Source organism: Haemaphysalis longicornis, unplaced genomic scaffold, assembly GCF_048455015.1.
Source record: "Haemaphysalis longicornis isolate Haplotype H1 unplaced genomic scaffold, Haemaphysalis longicornis Haplotype H1 scaffold_12, whole genome shotgun sequence".
NCBI lineage: Eukaryota > Metazoa > Arthropoda > Arachnida > Ixodida > Ixodidae > Haemaphysalis > Haemaphysalis longicornis.
Genome location: NW_027526225.1, coordinates 85,387,745 through 85,407,608, shown reverse-complemented (window position 1 = coordinate 85,407,608; position 19,864 = coordinate 85,387,745). Strand labels below are relative to the sequence as shown.

The 19,864-nt window shown below is 51.3% G+C and overlaps 1 protein-coding gene across 3 annotated transcripts in view; it reads left to right on the top strand.

Annotated features, from left to right (window-relative positions):
• The window catches only part of LOC144162912 (latrophilin Cirl-like), a 254,934-nt gene that overhangs the window by 15,788 nt on the left and 219,282 nt on the right, over positions 1 to 19,864 (top strand). Inside the window, exon 1 of one of the 3 annotated variants that reach the window (XM_077693633.1) lies at positions 17,035 to 17,054. The exons of the other annotated variants lie outside the window; for them this stretch is intronic. The gene's annotated coding sequence lies outside the window, so the exon portion shown is untranslated. Of the gene's footprint in view, positions 1 to 17,034; positions 17,055 to 19,864 lie in introns of those variants that run through there. 3 annotated transcript variants of the gene reach the window in all.

Sequence of the window (19,864 nt, the reverse complement as noted above, 5' to 3'; positions counted from 1 at the left end):
GTGATGGCCGTCGGAAAAAGAAACACTTGCGTCAATCTTGGCTAAGTTTACACATACGCCCCGTAGTCACCTATACTCAATCGTCTTATCCTTCTCGTGATTTGCAATCGCCATATTTTATTTCAGTCGCCGCGTTCATTTCGGGGGTTGTGCAGATATAGGTACGTTACTGTGTTCCCTTTCGTTAGTCGCAGCGCTACAAGCATTACAGCTCAAGCCGAAGGAAGTCTGGACTGAAGGGGATGAGTTATTTCATTCGCCGCTTGCCCTAAAAAAAAAAATACCGGACAACCGCCACTAACCGAGCACATCCGGCCTCTTAATCAATGAGAGCAAGTAAGAAAAAAAAGAGGATGGAAGGAGATAAACTTTTTGATTAGCTAAAGCACCGCTGTGGCCTTGAGGCCAGGGCTATCTTGCCCCCTCGACGTGGTCCTATAAACGTGGTCCTATCATATAAACGTCGCCAGCAAAGGAAACATCCATATTGAAAGGCGTAAGGCTGTCGGCTTCGGAGAGTCTATTGCTGCCCGCTCGTCTCTGGTGACCCCGTCAGGATGACGCTAGACGTACACACAACGACACCAATATGAAAGAGAACAGAGCGATGCACACGTTTTTTTCCCTACGACTCAATTACTATTTCTTTACCCGTTTTTTTCTCTCCTCTTCCGTGCGCGCCAACTTTTGACGCATCGCAGATGGCCTCACGCGGTCGGGCGTGTCGTCCCGAAGGTTCTCCTCCAACCCAATAGGGTTTGAAGGTTCCGCGAGGGGGCGCTCGGCTTGCGTCTTTCTCGGGCGCGCCGGTGACAAACGTTTCGCGCCAAATAGTTCCCCAGTGAGCGACTGACTCTCTCCTCCGAGCTGCGCTCCCCGAGAGGCACTTGCTCAACTTCACGGTGGAGCCGAGCCGTTGGTTCTTCGGCTCCGCGCTCGGCTCTCGAGCGTGCGAAACCGTGGCGCGGCTGAGTAGTCTCCATTTCCGGCTTTCGCGTATCTCTCTCTATCTCTTTCTTTCCTTTTTGGGGAACAAATCTCTCTTAGCAACCCTTTCGTTATTTTGCTGTCGTCTGCGTCGTCTTTATGCAGGCCGACCCTTGTACTAGCTACTACGTAACACGTCGGCGTTATAAACTGGCTCGATCTCTATCCGCCCTTGCGGTTTCGCAAGCGCTTTCTTTTTTTCGAAGCGGAGCTTTTCGGGAACGTCTCGTTGTGTCGTTCCCCCGGGAGGGCTTGGGGAAAGAAGGGAAGGGGGGGGGGGAGCTGTACGACGACGATGGCTCGGGTGGCTATAAAGGACTCGCGATCTTCGTCCGCACCGAGAGCAGCCGCCGTATGCCGTGGCACGTTTCCTTTTTCTAGGTCGAGCGTGGAAGAACGCGTTATGTAACACATTTCTGCCTGATCCCGCGTTTTTTTTTAACTCGCTCGGTCGATGTAGCAATCGCACAGCCCGCCATCCCTTCCCCATTTCTTTTTACACGACCTGTGGCGCCTTTGTCGTTGAACTTTGATGTGGTGGCAGATATGACTTTAGAAAAGCCCTCTGTCGACACCCAACTACCCCGATTTATATATATATATATATATATATATATATATATATATTGCGAGGACGACTTGCGAAATTCCGGATTCAGATGTCGTGCATTGTTCCTTCGCCTCATTTCTTATTAAATTTAAAATGTAGGGAAGACGCGGTCGCGTAGAGCGAGGAGTCGTTAAGTTTTGTCTGGGGTACGAGAGTAGCAGAAATTTTGTTACAATGTCACCGGGAGCCTGCCGCTGCCTTGCTGCAATGGTGAGCAGATGTATTTTACAGTGTTCTGTGCCGTGTGCCGGCAGTGACGCGGCTTTCAGCGTTGGGTAACAGCACGCGCGACTGAAGGAGGCAGTGAGGAAGGGCGTTGACACCGCATAAGCTGGCTGTATGTCGTGACTCTCGTCTGGCCGTGTAGCTGGGTAGGTTTTTGTGTAGGATAGACACGCTAGGTTAGGGAACGTGACTTTGCACATTGTTGCGTTTCTAATGGAGAACCGGTCGTCTTAGCGCTGCTTGTTGAGGACGTTTACGAAAACACGGCAGAAAAAAAAATCGGGATCTCCGATTTGTTACGCATTCTCTTTACTCTAAATTTCACCTTATTCGAAATGTTTTGTATAGCCTCGCTTTATTCGAAGTGTTTCGTGGTCCCCAGTGCAGCCTGTACAGTTTAAATAATCCGTGATTTGAACGAAGTTTCGCTTATAGCGTTGGCAGTTAATTTGTTAAATTTCGTTGTTTTGTGGTCCCCAGCGCAGCGTACCTAGAGGGTTCGTATCATCCGTGATTTTTAACGAACTTTCGCTTATAGCGAAGTCAGTTTTCTGTCCGGATAACTTTGTTATAACTAGGGCTTCTTCGTCTAATTTCATGGCAGTCCGTCACAGTAGCATGCACAGCAATCCATAGCCAAGCCTCTGGATTGTTTACAGGCTATGGATTGTTCAACATGGCCGCGCATGCGCTGTACAGCGCTTTCTCCGATCTTGTCCGTCCGTCCCCAGGCTATACGGGAAACCGACGTGAGAAAGTCTTTCCGCGTTTTGCTTTATCTCAATGGCGGCCGCAGATCTGGCGTGGACGGACGAACCACACCCAAGGAACCGCACGGCGGCCGCGTATTTCATTTACATTCGATTAGCCGTGCTCGTGCGAAGGTGCAGTTCGACCGCCCGGACGTAAAGCGGTATCTAGGCCGTGTCGGGAACGGCCAGTGCGGATCATGTACGGACGACCCTGAGGCGGCCGCCCGCCGCCGCGCTGACCGCAGCGTTGAAACCGCCGCAGTACGGTAGTACGTATAGGTATAGTCTTCGGCGTGTATTACGCCGCTCGCGTATACATATATTCGCGTATACATATACATATTCGTCGTAGGCGCCGGGCATTGAGGAGAGGTGTGTAATGATTGTCCGATACCGTATGGCGAGTAACGTGAGCTACTTGCGAAAGTCTGTGCTGTCTTGAAAAATTGAGGGTGTCGTTTCAGATAGCGCCTTCTTGGTATTAAACCCGTGGCAGGGGGGCTGCGACGAGCTGTTGTTAAACGCAAGGTTAATTCCAGCTTACGCTTGCTTCTTCTCTTTTTTTTTTCCTGGTGGTGTGAGAAAAGAAAGCGTGAATGGAAGATAGATATCAGCGCACGCTAAGAAACTTATGAGCAGTGGAAATTTGCTCGCAGTTGTAAACGATGTTTATAGCTGTGAGCCTCGCTTGGCGCAGATCTATAGCCTAAGCGCACGGCACCGCCTCCCAAGTTTGATCGCTATTTTTTAAACTGAAGTATTAGCCGTGGTATCCGCACACACAACTGCGTTTGATCGCGTTTCCTTTTTGTCGCAACCGCACCTACGGACTACCGGAAATGAGTTGCATAACTTATTTCGTGCGTTACCGTCTTTGTTGTTGCTTACGGACTGTTTGTATGCCTGTTGTTAAGTCGTACATTTCTTTCTACGCTTTTGGGGGTCCGTAAGTAGGACTATAAATGATGGAAATTGAGTACTTAATTTCGGTGTCTTTTCCAGACGTTCTGCGATCATTCGCTGACATTTTAGAACTGAACTGAAAAAAAAAAAAACAGTTATTTCAAGCAACATGACATTTCTTTGAGTGAACAATGGGGTTTGTTCTCGCGCAATGTGTTGTGTACGGGAAAGGCTGAACTGCCAAAGAAATGAGTCGTGAAAGAGTAATTAGTGATTTGCTAGTTTGTCCGAGGCCTGCTCTGCGGCAGTAACAGCTGTTCGTCGCGCTGATTACGCTCGCCCCAGATAAGTACCAAGTTGCGCTCTCTCGGTATAGACCTCTTCAAACGACGCCGCAGAAAATCGATGGTGCTGGCGTCGCTTGCCACTCCGGTTAGAATAACAATAGCGCGATTAAAATGCGCTTAACGAAATTGAGCCCCAGAGATAGCGGGCGTCACTGTCAGTTGCAGGGCATCCGTCACTCGGGGCGTTCCGAAAGTGTACACATTCATGCCGGAGTGTTACAAGCACGGAGCGTTGTATAAGCGGTCTGTGTAGTTGTAGTGCACGAGCGCGCTGCTCACATCAGGCATTGGTCGGTCTCAAAATACTAAGCGCTATTCTTGGCCCCTGTCTTCTTTTCTTTTCTTCTTTGACATTTCTTTACGCGGTGGTGTCATCGCCAGATGATGGGAAAGGGGGCTGCCGCGTTAATATGGTATCGGGAAGCTTGGAGATGTTTCGAATCTTCATTTTGTTCTGCCCGTCGGATGAGTTCTGAATGGGAGTCGTTAATGACCTGTTTCTCTGTTTCTCCGCCGGCGTTTATAATAAGGAGTGTTACTTATTGCAGTGCACGGCGCTCGTTCGATGCTCTGTCGTAAAGAAACAGAATCTGCACGCGCCAACTTCCGGTGTGCCGTGCAGCTTTCAAGTAACGCTGCCCGATCTCGAGGCATCCGTCGTTAGCGGACATTAAGTGCAGCCGCCGTCTCTGGGCATGCAGATTCGTTTCCGTCCCGCACTTGCACACTCCGAGCACGCGCCGGTGTTCGGTCGGCTCATGACAGGCAGGCATGCCCTTCTAAAGCATCGCGCACCGCTGCGCCTCGAACTCAACTCGGCGTCGCCCCCGCGCTGTGGACGAGCGTGAATTGAGGCTTAGGCCAACAACACCCCTTACCTACGATAAAGCCTTTGTGAGTATCATTCGGGGTAGGAGACCTTGCAAGTGGTACGGGGGAAGTGTTAAACTGTAAAGTTTTGAATGCGTAACCGTGTAGGAGTCAAAATAGGCCTTCTCTAGTTCGCCAGATGACTACAAGCAATTTCCGGCTTTCTAAATCGACCCCACGTTTCTTCCGCGCGCTGTAACTGCACAGAACTACGCGGCGTGGAAACAAAAAGTAGAGGAGCGAGCGCCGTTCCTTGAGGGCCGCCGCCGCCGCTTCCCCGCCCGCGCTGCCGCGTTCCCAGTACGGCACATGTGTGTAATTTCCATTGCGGACCGGGGCAGCCTTGATAAGCCAATCTAGTCGGTACACACCTATATGGCTACCACTATACTGCCACTCGAGTGAAGGCCGCTGTGCGGTTCTCTTTTTTTCTTGCTGTCTGTGTATGCACGTCGCTAGCTTGCTTGCCCGGCGTTTGTTCGCTGCTGCCGAGGCTTTCTCGGGCCCCAATTTGTTCAGTGGAGAGCGCCGGCACTTTTGCCATTATAAAGCTCGTCGCCCTTATGTGTCGGGCTCATCAAAGTAACGTTTGTTCCTCGGCTACGGCTGCTTTGTGCTCGAAGCGACGCTCTTCTGGGAACATTTGTAACATTCATGGGGCAATTTGTATGACTTCGCCGTCAGTGCTGCGAGTTTTTCTAAGCGAGGAAAATTGCGTGACAAGGTTGCGAAGAAAGGGAGGAAGAGTGGTAACCCAGGGCGAGCTCGGTCCCGTTTCGCTGTTGTTATATATTGTCACGGCATCAACTACCCAGCCATGAATGACGAAACAATAAAAGGATGACTCGTGGAGAACAGCGCTCAACCAAGGCGTTGCGCTGCTGAGCACGAGGTCGCGGGTTCGATTCCCGGCCGCGGCGGCCGCTTTTCTGATGGAGGCGAAAAGCAAAAACGCCCGTGTGTTCGAGATTTCGGCGCACGTTAAAGATCCCCAGGTGGTCAAAATTAATCCGGAGCCCTCCACTACGGCGCGCCTCATCGCCTGCGTTGCGTCGGCGCGTTAAACCCCACAATAGGGAGTTTTAGTATAGCGTTTTAGCTGTAGCGTTAACGTTTTGCGGGCCGCAATCGCGAACGGATAGCGCCTCGTTGTGCTACGGTTAGCGTGCCCGCTAACGCTATGGGCGCGCTAAAGTGGTGCTTCCCGCTATACTAAAACTCCCTAATCAATCAACAGCGCTCAACCAGCCATTGCACGCACACAGGAAGACCGGCACGCGGCAGTAGAGAGAGACTTCGGGGGCAGCGGCCCTAGCGTTAGTCTTGGTGAGGCACAATTCGTCTTTTAGTTTTATATTCATACTTTCACTGCTTTTATCTGTACACAGTTACTGTTGTACTGGGCAAGCATTTTTACGTTGTACGCTAGTATTGAGATAACATAAACACCGGTAGAAGTAAGCGTAATCACAACATTCCATTACCAAGAAAGACGATAACGAAATAACGCGCTTTCTAGGGGGGAGGGGGGTGAACACGTTAAAGGCATTTGTTAAGAATTCCTCCGTTCTCGGAAGGCGTGTCTAAAGTTTACACGTCGCTGACGGGGAAGAGCTCGGGAGGACCTTGAGGCCCCGGATCAAGTAACCGAAGACGAGGATCGAAACGAAAAGCGGCCGCTGTTTACACCATGCGGCGCATCCGACACCATGCCACAGACCACGGACGGTGCGGCGCCAGCGAGCGACGTGTGTTTATATGTGTGCGCGCTTGCAGACGAACCGACGCCAACCATCGCCATTTGAGGCACCGAGACTCTCCTCTTTGTTCGTGCCCTTACCCTCTTTCTGTAGTGCATACCTGTGCGTATAACAAACAGTTCTTCAAGTGAACCCCAAACTGTTCGCATCGTTCCTTGGAGATCTCCTGCGCGCGCGGCACCAGCCGCCCCGTTAAGTTACGCGCAGTCGAGCGGGAACTTGCTAATAGAGAGTTTTAGCATAGCGGCTCCCGTACGCTACGCTAAGGTTAGCGGGTAGCGGGACCGGACTGCGCATGCGCGCGCGGGGAGTGCGAGGAGGTTGCCCCTCAGCGGAGGGAAAGAGCGGGCATGGCGAAGGCAGGCCGCGCGGAACTAATCCACCCCACCGTGACGAATTTGCTCTCCCCAGTCGCGCCCCGCTACCCGCCGCCGTAGCGTTAGCGGACGGAGCACGCTATGCTAAAACTCTCTAATATCTAAAGGCAAGTTCACGCCTGCGGTTTTCCGTACTGTTTTCGACAAAGAAAACACTACTCAACAGCATTCACTACCCTTTTTATGTCGCAAGTCTGACATTCTGGGGCAGTGCACACAATGAGGAAACACGTACGGCCGGCCTGCGGTTCAATTTTCCCGCCACCCGCACTGTGCTCATTCGTAACAACGGTCCGCGTCCCCGTTATTAGCCGTCAATTTGGCCCCACGCTAGCGCACGATTGTCTGCGCGGAATCGGAGGGGTGGGGAAGGGGGAGAAGAGCCCGCAACATCCGGCCCCGTCCTTCCGACCCTGCCTTGGGGACGGGCCGTCAGCGTGAGGTTCGTTTGGGAAGTGGCCGAAATGAGCGACATCTTTTTCGTCCTTTTCTTTGCTTCCCTTTTCCTCCCGGACAGACAGAAAGAAAGAAGCCTCGTCGCCACCTTATTGACCCTGGAGCGCGCCGTGTTCAAGCAGTAACAAATTGGGTTAGGACCGCTTCGGGCCTCGGGGTAAATGGCATTCTCCGCGGCACACTCCCAATGCCGCGTACTGTTCCCTCTCCTTTTCTTTTCTTTTTTCCCTCTCCTTGTCTCTCAGGCCGTCCAGGCACGGTTATCTGCGGTTAATATTCGCCCGAAGGTAACCGCAGATATTAACCGCAGATAACCTGGAGAGCCAAGCAACACAGAAGATTGTGTGTTGCTTGGTTGCCCAGGCTTCGAACGTTATAGTTAACCACTTCACCCCCTTGATCGGCTCCTCCTGTGTGTGGGAGATATATACTAAACAGCCGAATACCATCATCTTCATCATCCTAATCAGCCTATTCATCTCCGCTCCAGGTAAAAGCCCTCTAACATAGGCGCCTGTTCAAATCTTGCACCATCTGAGTCTCTTCCTTACTTCCGTGCTGTGTGCCTCACAACCAGCTATTCCGAAAAATGGTGTTAACTGCGCATTTTATTGCTAACTGGACACACGTATCTGGACAAGGAGGAGGAGGAATGCCTTTATTATCAGAGGGGGCATGAATGCCCTGTTGGGGAAGGAAAGGGACATGAAGGAAGGGAGGGAATAATCGAAAAAAAAAGAACAATGTTCAAGGTTCAATCACCTTATATGGTGGATAGCATTGTAAAGTCCGTGAACATATAGTTCGCAGAAACCGTGAAGAGATAGGTGCGACGATTTTTAGAGGTGTCGGTCCAGGTTATTACACCAGCTTGTAAAGACCACTGGTTAGTGCGTATTCAATAACTTTCTCAAGCACTGAGGGGTCCTCTCGAACGCGTTGCAGGTGCGCTTCTTCATCTCCGGGTGGGGAACCGAGGTCCAATAGTGGCTCGCGATCGGTCTTGAAGTGCTCACAGTGCCATATCAAATGGTACAGGTTAGGAATACACTTCTCGTCACAATACGGGCAGCGTCTAATAAGATTTACGCTAACACGGCCCTACTGGACAAGGATGAAATAAATGCCACTTGCGATATGATCATTGCTGTCTTTTTAAGTCACGGCTATTAGTTTTCGCACTTTGAGCACTCGAGGACTTTCTTAGCGGGATATGTCAGCTGCCGACTTCTTTTCTTGTTAAAGTTTGCGTGTCCTTAATCGATAGGGAATGCTAAAAGGCAGCAAAAGCGACGACGCCTTCTATTATTCGATCGGCTCGCATACGTCGTCTGGCCGAGTGCTTTCAATCGGTTCAAAAAATGAGACGTCATTGTTCACTTAACCCTCTTATCCATCAAATGTGTGCTCATAACGGATTGCTTTCACGCGACTGTCCTCAAGTAGGCTAGGCCCCTGGACACGAGACCGTCTGCTTGAACAATCAGGCCATCCACGCAGCGACTGGGAAGCGTACTTCCTCGGGCAACTACACTCCCGCACACGCCCCCTCCAGATTAACTCTTCATGCGACTCCTCCGGCGCAAAATAGTCAAGGTAAAATATTAAGACTCTACCTTACGAGGTACTCTCACTCACCCTACCCGCATTGCCAGGCGCTGGTGAAATCTTCATCAACAAACCATTTGCACATCATTAACGAAGGCTCTATATGTACACGCTTTTAAACTATCCTCCGAGAAGACCTCGAAAATCTCTACTCGGACTGTCCTCATTTCTCCGAATATCGATCAGAACGAGGGACTTTTCCCCAACTGACTCCAATGGAACAGCAATACGTTACACCTCAGTGGAGAGATCGTTATTCCTCGGAAAAGGCGCTCCTCCATTAAGGCTGGCCTCGCGCGTGTGGTGTATAGTTGCAGCCCGTCGCGACCTCGGACTTGTGGCCCCTTTTAAAAAGACTGCAACTTCCCGCTCCGATTCCCCTCTCATCAGCGGCCTTTGTTTCTCTGCTTCAATAAAAAATTGTGCTGCTTCTACTTCCATACATGCTATTTTGTGGGCTGCTAACTGTTCGAACGTCAAACAAAAGGACGGAAGTCGGGCAAATGGAGCGCGTTAACTATCAGCGCGCCAAGACACAGCTGTTCGCATCACAGCCAAGAAAAGAAAAGAGCGCCCAAGTAACTATATCTACCGATTTGTAACGTAAGCTACGAAAAAGGGACTTACTTTATAGTTTCGAGATTCTTCTTAACATTATCACAGCAGCGTTTGTTCTTTTTAGCGTATTTTTCTTCCTTTCTCTGTTTTATTTTTGACCCCAATAAGGCAGTGTTGGGCGATATATTAACCCGGAGCGAGATATATTTTATACCGGCGCCAGAATCGCACAGGAACCACTTTTAAGTGTCGGGCTAAGTCGTTTTTCAGGAGTCGCAACGTTGAGGAAGCTGGCGCTGGGAGACGGGTCGGACGTTTTGTCTTTTTTTTTTCTCCGTAAAAGAGCCCGAGTTCAGTTATGGCGGCAATTGCAATCGCGTGCGCGGCCGCCACTCTTCCCGTCCAGCGGAGCGCAGCTTCCGGACTTCTTGGGGACATTTGTCTCCTCGGCCACCGAGAAAGAGAAGACGGGTGGCAGCACTCGAACGTGAAACATCAGGGACACCCCCCAAAAAACAAAGTCAGCTGTCCGGACGGGAGAGGCGAGACTGTGGGCGGCTGCTCGCCTATATGAGGGGCAGCCCGGAGATTACACTTCGAAGGGAGGGGGGGGGGGGGGGGGGGGGTGCGAAATAGATTGGCATCGCGGGTGGAAGGTTGGCGGATAAAGAGAAAGAAATGAGGGACGAAAGATGGGAGGCACTTTTCGAGGGGAGAGAAGAAAAAAAGAAAAGAAGGATGTGACGCGGTCAGAAACGAGAAATCGATCTCGAGTTGGCATCACCGGACAGCCAGCAGCAGCGGCAGCCGGCCCACCTAGCAGTGGAGTCGTCGCGTCCGGCAGCGAAAAAATAGGTGTCACCCCCTGCCCCCTCTCCCCCTCTTCGTCGTCACCCTCTTCTCCAACTCCCGGTCTTTCCGGCAGGAGCAGGTCGTCTTCTTCGCGCATTCCACTGAGAGCTGCCCCGGTGGCATCGCCGGATTCTTCTTGCCTCTTTCTAGCGCCGAGCACTCTGCGCCCGCCGTGGTTGGCCCGGCTCCTCTAATCTGGTCGAAACGCGTCGTAAAAGTAGGCATTAGGAGGACCTCGCTATCGGGCCTGCTGCTGCCCCTCGATCTCGCCGCGTAGCTTGGTAGCTCTGCGGCTCCCCACGCGGGGATGTGTCGTGTTGCCCCCCCTCGAAGACCGTCGCCTGCGCTGCCCCCTCCCTCCCACTCGAGTTGAGGTTCCCAACGAGGTCCAAACTTGTTTGGCGGGCTCCCACGGTGGCGATTACTCGCCACGCACGATGAAGCGGCCGAGGACGCGCTGCCAAATAGGCCTGGCGCGTTTTTTAGCGAGGTTTTAATCTGCGATCGGCGTCTGCTGCTTTATTACTCGAAGATGGGCCTACTTGGTTGAGGCACAACTGCAAGTGGCAAGCTTTGGGTGCATGGTTATATTTCTCCTGTTCGTTTTTTTTTTTCTTTCATACTGCTAGGCCAATGTTCGACTCCAATGCATATGACTGTTACCGGACTCTGCAGCGCTCGGTGTAGGTGGTCACCACCTTGACTAAGAGGTCAGTCGCCTGCCATGAATCGTGGTGCTGCATGTCTTCGAGCCCGGCCGCAACGAGCTATGTCCCCAGTGCTGTGGCGTCTCCGGTCGGTTCTGATGAGTCATTTGGAGCACGAGTTGGCAGCTCTATGAGAAGACGCCTTCCTTTTGCACTGGTCTTCGCGCTTTATAGTGGTCAGGGGCAACATCTTGAGTGTTATTGAGGTCAGTATAGTTTATGAACTCTTTCTGTTACGCTGGTGAACTGTCGGTGAACTGATTTTCCAGTAGCTGTTGCCCATCCCATACAACCCCCACCAAATTTTTTTCCAGGCAGTGCGAAATCGAAACTTAGTGTTCCTTTTGGCAAAACTCCTCCCTCGCGATAACCTATAGCCCCCGCCGAAAAAAATTTCTGGCTACGGCCCTGAGTATGACCATGTTGCATGCAAACTGATTGGATAATTCTGTTCTTGGGGCATCGCTGTTACCACTAGTCGCTGCGCCCTAATATGTGGGTTATAATAAATTCTCTTTTCGCAAGTCGAACCCACTGGTTCTGCTAGTTACCGGACCAAGAACGGATAAAGTTTTCTCATCTGCGGAAGGGCGAGGAAGAAAGAGTGAGGCGGCAACGCCCACTCGACCGCTTAACTCATCCGCACCCGTCCCGTCGCTCTGTCCGTTCTGGCGGAACGTGTCCACGGTAAAGTCATTCAGAATGCGAAGTTAGGTGATTTTTAAACCCCGATTCTGTGATCCGATCGTCGTGAGTTGTGTCCATTTAGCGCAACAGTGCCAATTGCCCAACCGCGTAGAATGGCGTCCTGCTAACATTCTTTGCTGCGCTGCTGCCCTCTGCGTCAGAACAGCGGCGGGACCAGAGGCCGTGCTTGTAGAAGCGGCTGCTGTATGGGCCAAAAATTCGAATGCCTCTCTCTAACGAAACATGGTTCAAGCGCGCGAGAAGCTTTTCCTTGCTCGAAAGACAATGTCTTCAAAGTCCAAAGACATAGCCCAAAACCCAAATGACTTAAGTCAAAAACATTGCCTTTCGTCCACAGAAACCTTCGCGTTTCAACCATGTTCGGTTAGAAAGGGCCCTTCGAATTTTTTTCTTGATGCGCTTGATGTGCCTTCGTGGAAACCAATTGTGTTAGTTGGGCTTTCCTGCAGCGCGTTTCGGGGGTAACGGTTTTGATTTCAGACTTTGACTTTGGACTTTGAAGACATTCGCTTTCGGCCGAAGAAATCGTTATCAAACCGCCTATACGGCGTCGAGAAAATGTCTTCCCCACAATACTTGTGCGTCTAGCAGTGAAGCCGACTTTAAGGAAGGTGAGTTGCAGAACGGCTTCAGCATTTATTCGCGAACTCCCACTTTGGAAATTTTGCATTTTTTTAAAGTGAAGCTTTAGTATTCTCACTGATGGCGTCTGTAAAGCGAAAATGCCCTGCAGGAAAGCCAACCTTCCCTTACGATGATGATGTTGGATGATAGTGGATGAAGTGAAAGAAAAACAACGCTTCCCGAGGCCGGAATCGAACCTGGAATCGTCTATCGCGTTATGAAGCCGACGTCTATTCGATTGCTCCATTTCGACATGCGAAACTCAGTCCACACTCAGACGACAACCAAAGAATCCGTTACGTGAAAGCTTCGCGCTTAACCATCGTCGTCGTTAGACGGAGGGGTGCAAGATTTTTGTACCTAAGCGCATTGATGCTAATTAACGTGTTTCTTCTGGCCTTATCAATTCGTTGCCTAAGATAGTGTTCTCCCACGTTATGACTAGCTTTTTCCCGCCAATCGTTTAGTATCGTCTCTGTCTCCGTGTGATTGAAGCGTTTCTTAGCTATAATCAAAACGCCGCGGCTTCTAGTAACACCATCACAAGTGGCTCCTCATTTCCGCTGGTATCATTTTAAATCCTTTTGTTTTCCCGCCTTCGGCACCAGTGTGACGACACAACGCAGGCTCAGTTCCGGGGAGAAAAACAAAGCCAATAGAGAGCGCGAGCGGGCCGAGTACGTTCCGAGGCGAACGTACTCGGGGAGTCGACCGAAGGGCGCGAAATGTGACATCTAGTTGATCGATATGACAGTCGTCGCGGCCGCGGTTCCCAGCTGAGCTCGCGCGTGTTTGACAAGCGCTTCAAGCCGAACCCTCTGCCTCGTCACTTCACCCCCCCCCCCCCGGGCGCACACAGGGCTTCTGCTGCCGTCGCCTTCAATGGAGAAGGGGTCGTTTGTCTTTTCTCTTTTTTCTTCTCTTAGCGTTCCCCCTGCTTTCAGATGCTTCATCTGCTGATATATATAGTCGCCGTGACAGTCTGTAACGTTTTTTGGTTTCTTTTCTTAACCCCTATGTCGCCGTATGTCGGCCAGCTTTGCGGTTCGCTGGCGAACCCTTGACTTCTGAGTGCTGAGCGTCGTTAATTCAGCGTTGGCAACCCTTCTGCGGCTGCTGCTTGTGTTTGCCTTGTAGCGGGTCCCGCCGAGCCTTTGTTGCGCAGTCGTGTGTACAGCGGGAGTTTCTCGGAGGACGCGCCTCTCGTCAGCTCGGCAGCGCGGCTCACTTGACCGTGTTTTGCCGTTCGTTCCGTCGAGCTCTTATTAATGCTGTTGTTTTTCTTTTTTTTTTTTTCCACTGGGGGGTCCGTTCTTCGAGCGCGCAGAGCTGCACAGCGTTGCTGGGAACGTGGCGAGGATTTGCTTCTCTTTGTTTTTGTTTTTTGTTGTTGAGGCGGCAGCTGTCGAGGTCTGGTTCGTGTCGCGGTAATAAAAGCGGTGGCCCAGCCGCCGGCGTGTCTAGACTTGAGACATTTTGCGATCAGTCTGTGGCTGACCGATAACGGGGGAAAAACAAGTCAGTCGCACAAGTGTCATTCATCAATCCTTTTTTACGACTAGCTCTACGTGCTTGGAGCCTCTGTTTTTACTTTCCTTGGTCTTGTGCTGTTATTTATTTTCTTCTTGTTCTCGTTAGTGCTATAATCAAGTTTATTAAGTTTGAGTCAGTTGAAGCAAGAGTGCATCCATATGTGTGTTCGTGTGTGTGGTGTGTGTGTGTGAGAGAGAGAGAGAGAGAGAGAGAGAGAGAGAGAGAGAGAGAGAGAGAGAGAGAGAGAGAGAGAGAGAGAGAACCGCTAAATGAATGTCTACCTTACCTCGACCACTGATCAGTGACTTCGGGCTTTGAACTCTTGAGGGGACAGGCTTGAGCAAACGCCTCGCATCTGAAGCTATTGAGCTATTTCTGTGCATGCACTCTAGTTTATTACTCTGGGACCCCTTTCTGTGTTGACTATATTCTAGTGATTTACCCATCTGTAACAACAATAGTTATATTTATTCTATTCTATTCTATGATATATGCCAGCACTACTACAACCGCACAGTCGTGTTTCTTGGCGGTAGTTTCGGCCGCCTCGCACAAAAGAGCCCGTGTGACGTCATAAGGGCAGGGTAGTGGGTCGCCACTGCTTCGTCTCTTTTCTTCATCTAATTGAAGTGTCAAAATTTGTTCCATTGTCATTGGTTAGTTTTTTTTAATTGTCAAATATATTTTGTCTTTATGGCGCCGTTATCCTATTCGAATAAGGTTTAACTATAATAGTCCATCGGTACACTTTCGAGGCGATCTTTCCTTTTCTAGGGGCGAAGCCCCTTAGGGATTCGGGCTCTTGGTGTCTCCTGTCCTCGTCGTTGTCGTCGTCTCGTGTAGTCACGGTACGAAAACACTGGGACACTCGTTTACCCCGCGTGCTAGAACGTAACGCGTACTAAAAAAATACCGGCAAACTTGTTTACGCCTCGCGCTAGAACGCTTCGTGCTTCAAAGATACAATACTTTTACAGCAAAGCTGTATACCTCTACACCGTAATGGTTTCATCTCCGTTGGCAAAAACGCCTAGACGCCAAGAATGCACATACACTGCATGCTTCGCCCCTCCCCAGGTTTCACGTCAGTGGAGATGGTCCGGGATTTTTGTCTTCATTATCAAACAAAGCACAACATTAAAATCAGCATCGTTTTTTTTTTTTTTAAATCTGGATCGCTATTGTCGTTGCAAGTCGTATATTTATCACCATATCCGCACGGCCAGTGCTCTTTCAATGCTTCCATGCGAGTTGGGCACGCTGTGTTAGGTTCTAAGTCGGGCTAAACGAGGCCAGCTTTTCACAAAGCGCAATCATCGCGAAGACGTGCGTACGCGCATAATCACTGCGTGCCCCGTTTTCCGCCTCATCGCGTACGCGCTTCCCACACTGACAAGCCGCGGCTGTTTCGCGCGCCGTTCCTTTCGGGTCGCGAAATTCAAGGCCCTTTCCATCGGCGCCAATTCACGCCTTTGACGCCCGGCGCTTGAAGCGAGGACAATTTCGCGGGTTTGCAGCCTCGAGTCTCGCCGGGAATTGCGTGGAAGCCGCGGTGGCGCCGTCGCCACAACCTTTTTAACTCGTTTAAGGGGCCTTCCTCTCCTCGTGGCTTGTTTTTGTGCTTGGCTTGTCTTCGAGCGCGCGGCTTCCTTGGGGCTCAGACGACCCACACAGCCGCTCATCGTCTGGCGGGTTGAAAAAGCTTGCGAGCTTTCTTCAACGAGTGAATTGAGCGGTCGTTGCCTTCCGCGGCGCCCGGCCGGCGGCTGGCTTGTCTTGGCTTGGTGTGCTTGTTATCGCGGCCGGCTCTCTTCGCCGCACCGGCGCCGTAGGTTTGTTTGAAGTGGCTTTGTTTCCCGCGGTTTTCGGAGGCACGGGTGTTTGTGCTATCCGCCGCAACTCTTCTTATCCTGTGTTGTGGCGGCGTGCCGTTGATCGAGGAATCCGTTGCGTGGCCGTCCGCTTCCGTTTTGGGAACGCGATATAGTACGGCGCTAACCCGTGCGCGCTCTTGCCTGCCTGTCTCGTGTCACGGGCGCTCGCTTCTTCGTTACGAGCTGACGGTTGGCGCATGCGCGGTTGTTTTCAAACGCTTCTGGCAGGCCGGCCGGCTGACGTGGTTGCTTTTTCGCCGAACTCATAATTCACGTGTCTCCAGCTGCGGTGGGAACGGAGGGAGAGGGAAGGGGCGTATGCGAGCAGCGCGTCTGTCTTGCCTCTTCTGGGCTGTGTACACAATCGTGGTAGACAAGGCTCTTCACTCTTCGCCCGCCTCGACGGCGGCGGCAAGTCTTGCCTTCGTTTTGATGCCTTGATGGGTCTTTGATGCTTATTTCTTTTTTCCTTGTTTATGCGAGGACTAAGTTCCGCTTTGCTCGCGACGTCCACCCTAATTAAGACGTTCCGTAAACGATCTCCTTCACGTCAGGCGCAAACAGATTTAAGATCTCCTCCGCTTTCGCGGAACCGATGAATCCTCTGGAAGCCGCGTCATTTTGGAGTGATCCATGTGAAGCCTAAAAATAAACTGTAGCTTAGCTTACAAGTTGTAGCAAAATGTATGTTTGGTGAAACTACCACGCCGGAAAGACATTGCAAGTGGCAACTTGAACACGGAACACTTGGTCTGGTTGAGCTGCTGAACGTGAAAGCAGTTTTAAAATGCTACTTTCTAGCTTACGAAGCTGAACGTATGGTAGCAAGCAAAAACAAAACTCATGGTGCTGATGAAATGTAGCGCTTACATAAAAGCTGTGTTTTTTACCGTTATTTTACGAAACAGGAGATATAGATAGGTTTTGAGTTGCATTGCTCATGCCGGGTTCAGTCTGTTGCCGCAACTGTCGTAATAACTTTACAGAATGACGTCATTTCACCTCTCAGCCAACCGAACTGCGTAACATGCCGTTTCCCCCCCCCCCTTTTTTTTTTTTACGTCCATAGATCACGATACGACTTTGGCGTCGGTAGTCTGAACATAGCCTTACTGACGGTCTGCGCAGGCATACTCGTTCTCGGATCATTTTCGATCGCGCACGTACTGCTACTCTTGGTAACCGTATTTCCGGCCGCGGGCATCTGCATTTAGACGACGAACGAGCACAGTGTTCCGTGGTCCTGGAAAATCCTTCAGACTGAGCTTAAACCGGTCGAAACAGCGCCTCAAGTCTTTTCTGGGTGAGCTGTAGGAAATGGCCGTCGTGTAGTTTATGAGGCCATGCTTGAACTGCTTGGGTGTGCATCGGCGTTCGGTTAACAAGTTGGGATACCGGATTTCATGTTCAACAGAACGGCAAAAGTGGCAGCTGCAACTTGCAAGGCCGAAATCCGAAATCACTTGCCCTTCGCTGCTTGCTATAGTATATAGTTCAATGCAAATGGTTCGGTTGAAGGGCACAGAGTACAGAGCTACCGTCGAGCGCCTGCCCTGGGTTTGCAGCCTTACACCACCGGTAAATCGAATAGCAAAGTGTAGGTAGCATGAGCTTCGCTTGCATCGCTTAAGAGGGACTCGCGTGATCACATTTCTATGGTACTTGATAATTCGTGACCCATGGGATCGAGTGATTTTGATTTGATTTGATTTGATTGATTGTAGGGTTTAACGCGCCGACGCAACGCAGTCAATAGAGAGTTTTAGCATAGCGGCTCCCGTACGCTACGCTAAGGTTAGCGGGTAGCGGGACCGGACTGCGCATGCGCGCGCGGGGAGTGCGAGGAGGTTGCCCCTCAGCGGAGGGAAAGAGCGGGCATGGCGAAGGCAGGCCGCGCGGAACTAATCCACCCCACCGTGACGAATTTGCTCTCCCAGTCGCGCCCCGCTACCCGCCGCCGTAGCGTTAGCGGACGGAGCACGCTATGCTAAAACTCTCTAATGAGGCGCGCCGTAGTGGAGGGATCCGGATTAATTTTGACCACCTGGGGATCTTTAACGTGCGCCGGAATGTCGTATACGCACGAGCGTTTTGGCTTTTCGCCTCCATCAGAAAAGCGGCCGCCGTGGCCGGGAATCGAACCCGCGACCTCGTGTTCAGCAGCAGAACCTCTTTGGGACGCAATTTTCCGCTCGTTAGCGTTAACTTCACGGGCGGCGATGCAGTGACGGCGAAGGCCTCGACCCCCCGGAACATCCCGCAACGCGTGCCTCCTTGGGGCGTAATTTTACCCCCTCGTGTGTTTTATTTACTCCTTATGTTCACGGTCGACGATAAGGTGCACCGGCCTCCAGCCGCCGGTGAAGGTCCCCATTTGATCCGCGTCTGAGCTACGACGTTCCCCACGTACTCCCTCGCCGCGCCACGCGAGCTGCTAAGTCGCGCGTTGCTGCTTCTCCTACGCCGACGCTGTCTCTGCGTCGTAATTACCGTGGGAGCGCAGCGCCGTCTCCACCGTTTCCGCAGCTCCTTTTTATAGGAGGAGGCGGCGGCGGCGTGGTTTCCCTGCTAATTGCTGCGCTTCGGAAGCCGCCGTGCGTGAGGGCCTATGAAGGGGAAGTGGGGGAGGCTCAAGCCTTTCGCCGACGTGACCGTCCCACTGCTCGCTGCTTCTCGTCTGACAAATTGGCTCGTCCTATTTCTGTTTCTCATCTCGGAACTGCGGCGGCGCCGAGAGCTTCAAAGAGCCGCGCGCAAAATATTCCTGCTTCCAGATTTCTGCTTGCGGTTCTTACTGCTTCCCCCCCCCCCCCCCTTCTTTCCTCGGCAGCTGTAAGGTTTGAATGATTATGGGTAAGCCGCGAGAGATAGACTAACCGAGAAGGTGCTGACTCGAGTTGAGATAATAATCAAGCACGCACACACATTCTTGCTCTCTGCATCTTCTGCTCTTCCCAGTGGGATACGTACGAAGATAAGAATAAAAAATTAGCAGTGGCTTAGCTCGGCTATGCCAGGATATTCGTAGCGTGAGCTAAGGTTCAGCTGGTTATTCTTGGCTTCCCTCGTTGTCTAGGATTAGCTTGGTTATCATGCTTACTGCTTCTTCAATGACACACACACGGTATACGCATTCTGTGACACATGTATATTTATCAAGCGGGCCCGGCGCAGCGTCGCCAATCGCCCCAGAGCTAAGCTGGTTCCACAGGCGCACACCGGTGTTGCTGTGACGCACGAGCCATCGGTTCCACACCCGGCCACCCCTCGTATGATCATCAAGTGGACCGGACCTCCACGTGCGGAACGGAGGTAGGCGAAGACGCTGGGCGCGTGGGGTGTGTGAGAGAGACGCTGGGCAGCGAGCAACGTTCTGTGCGCCATGTGACGTCACTGCACCTCGCGCATGCGCAGCACGGCTCTCCAGGAGCCACGTGAAACTGCTCAACCTCGGCCAGTGTAGCTCACGCTACAAAATTCAAGCTTTGGATCCTTTAGGCAACAACGTATTCCTGGGCTTATGCGCTGTCGTGTGTGTTCTAAAGGGATGTGGGTAGCCATTAGGTTTGTATAAGCTTCTTAGTACTGTTTACTTGGTATAAAAAGGCAATCTATGCATCATTCTTTCATCGAAAACGAATATAAAAAAGATGCAGTGGGAATATATACAGCAAAAGTAAATGCTACGCGCGCAAAACGTTCGCCGGGGGGGGGGGGAGAGGGAGAGAGAGAGAGAGAGAGAGAGAGAGAGAGAGAGAGAGAAAATGCTCTTTATTGGAAACTGGTGAGAGGCCAGCCCTGCTAGGGACAAGGCTTTCTACGCCAGATGGGGGGAGACCGATTATGAGTGGAGGATATGAGACATTAGGGGTACAGCAGGTAGAAGACAAACAAGAAACGTTAAAAACGAGAAATAAGGGAATGCTGCCAGCAGAGCCCGAACATAAAAATACAATTGAAAAGAAAATTGTTAATGAAAACGCTGAATCAAAATAAAAAAGTAAACGAAAAAAGACTAACAATACCAACTCAAGAAAAATAAATAGATGAACGCCACAGCGCGAAAGAGTACATATCGTGAGACACTTGCTCTGTCTATGATCTAGAGAGTGT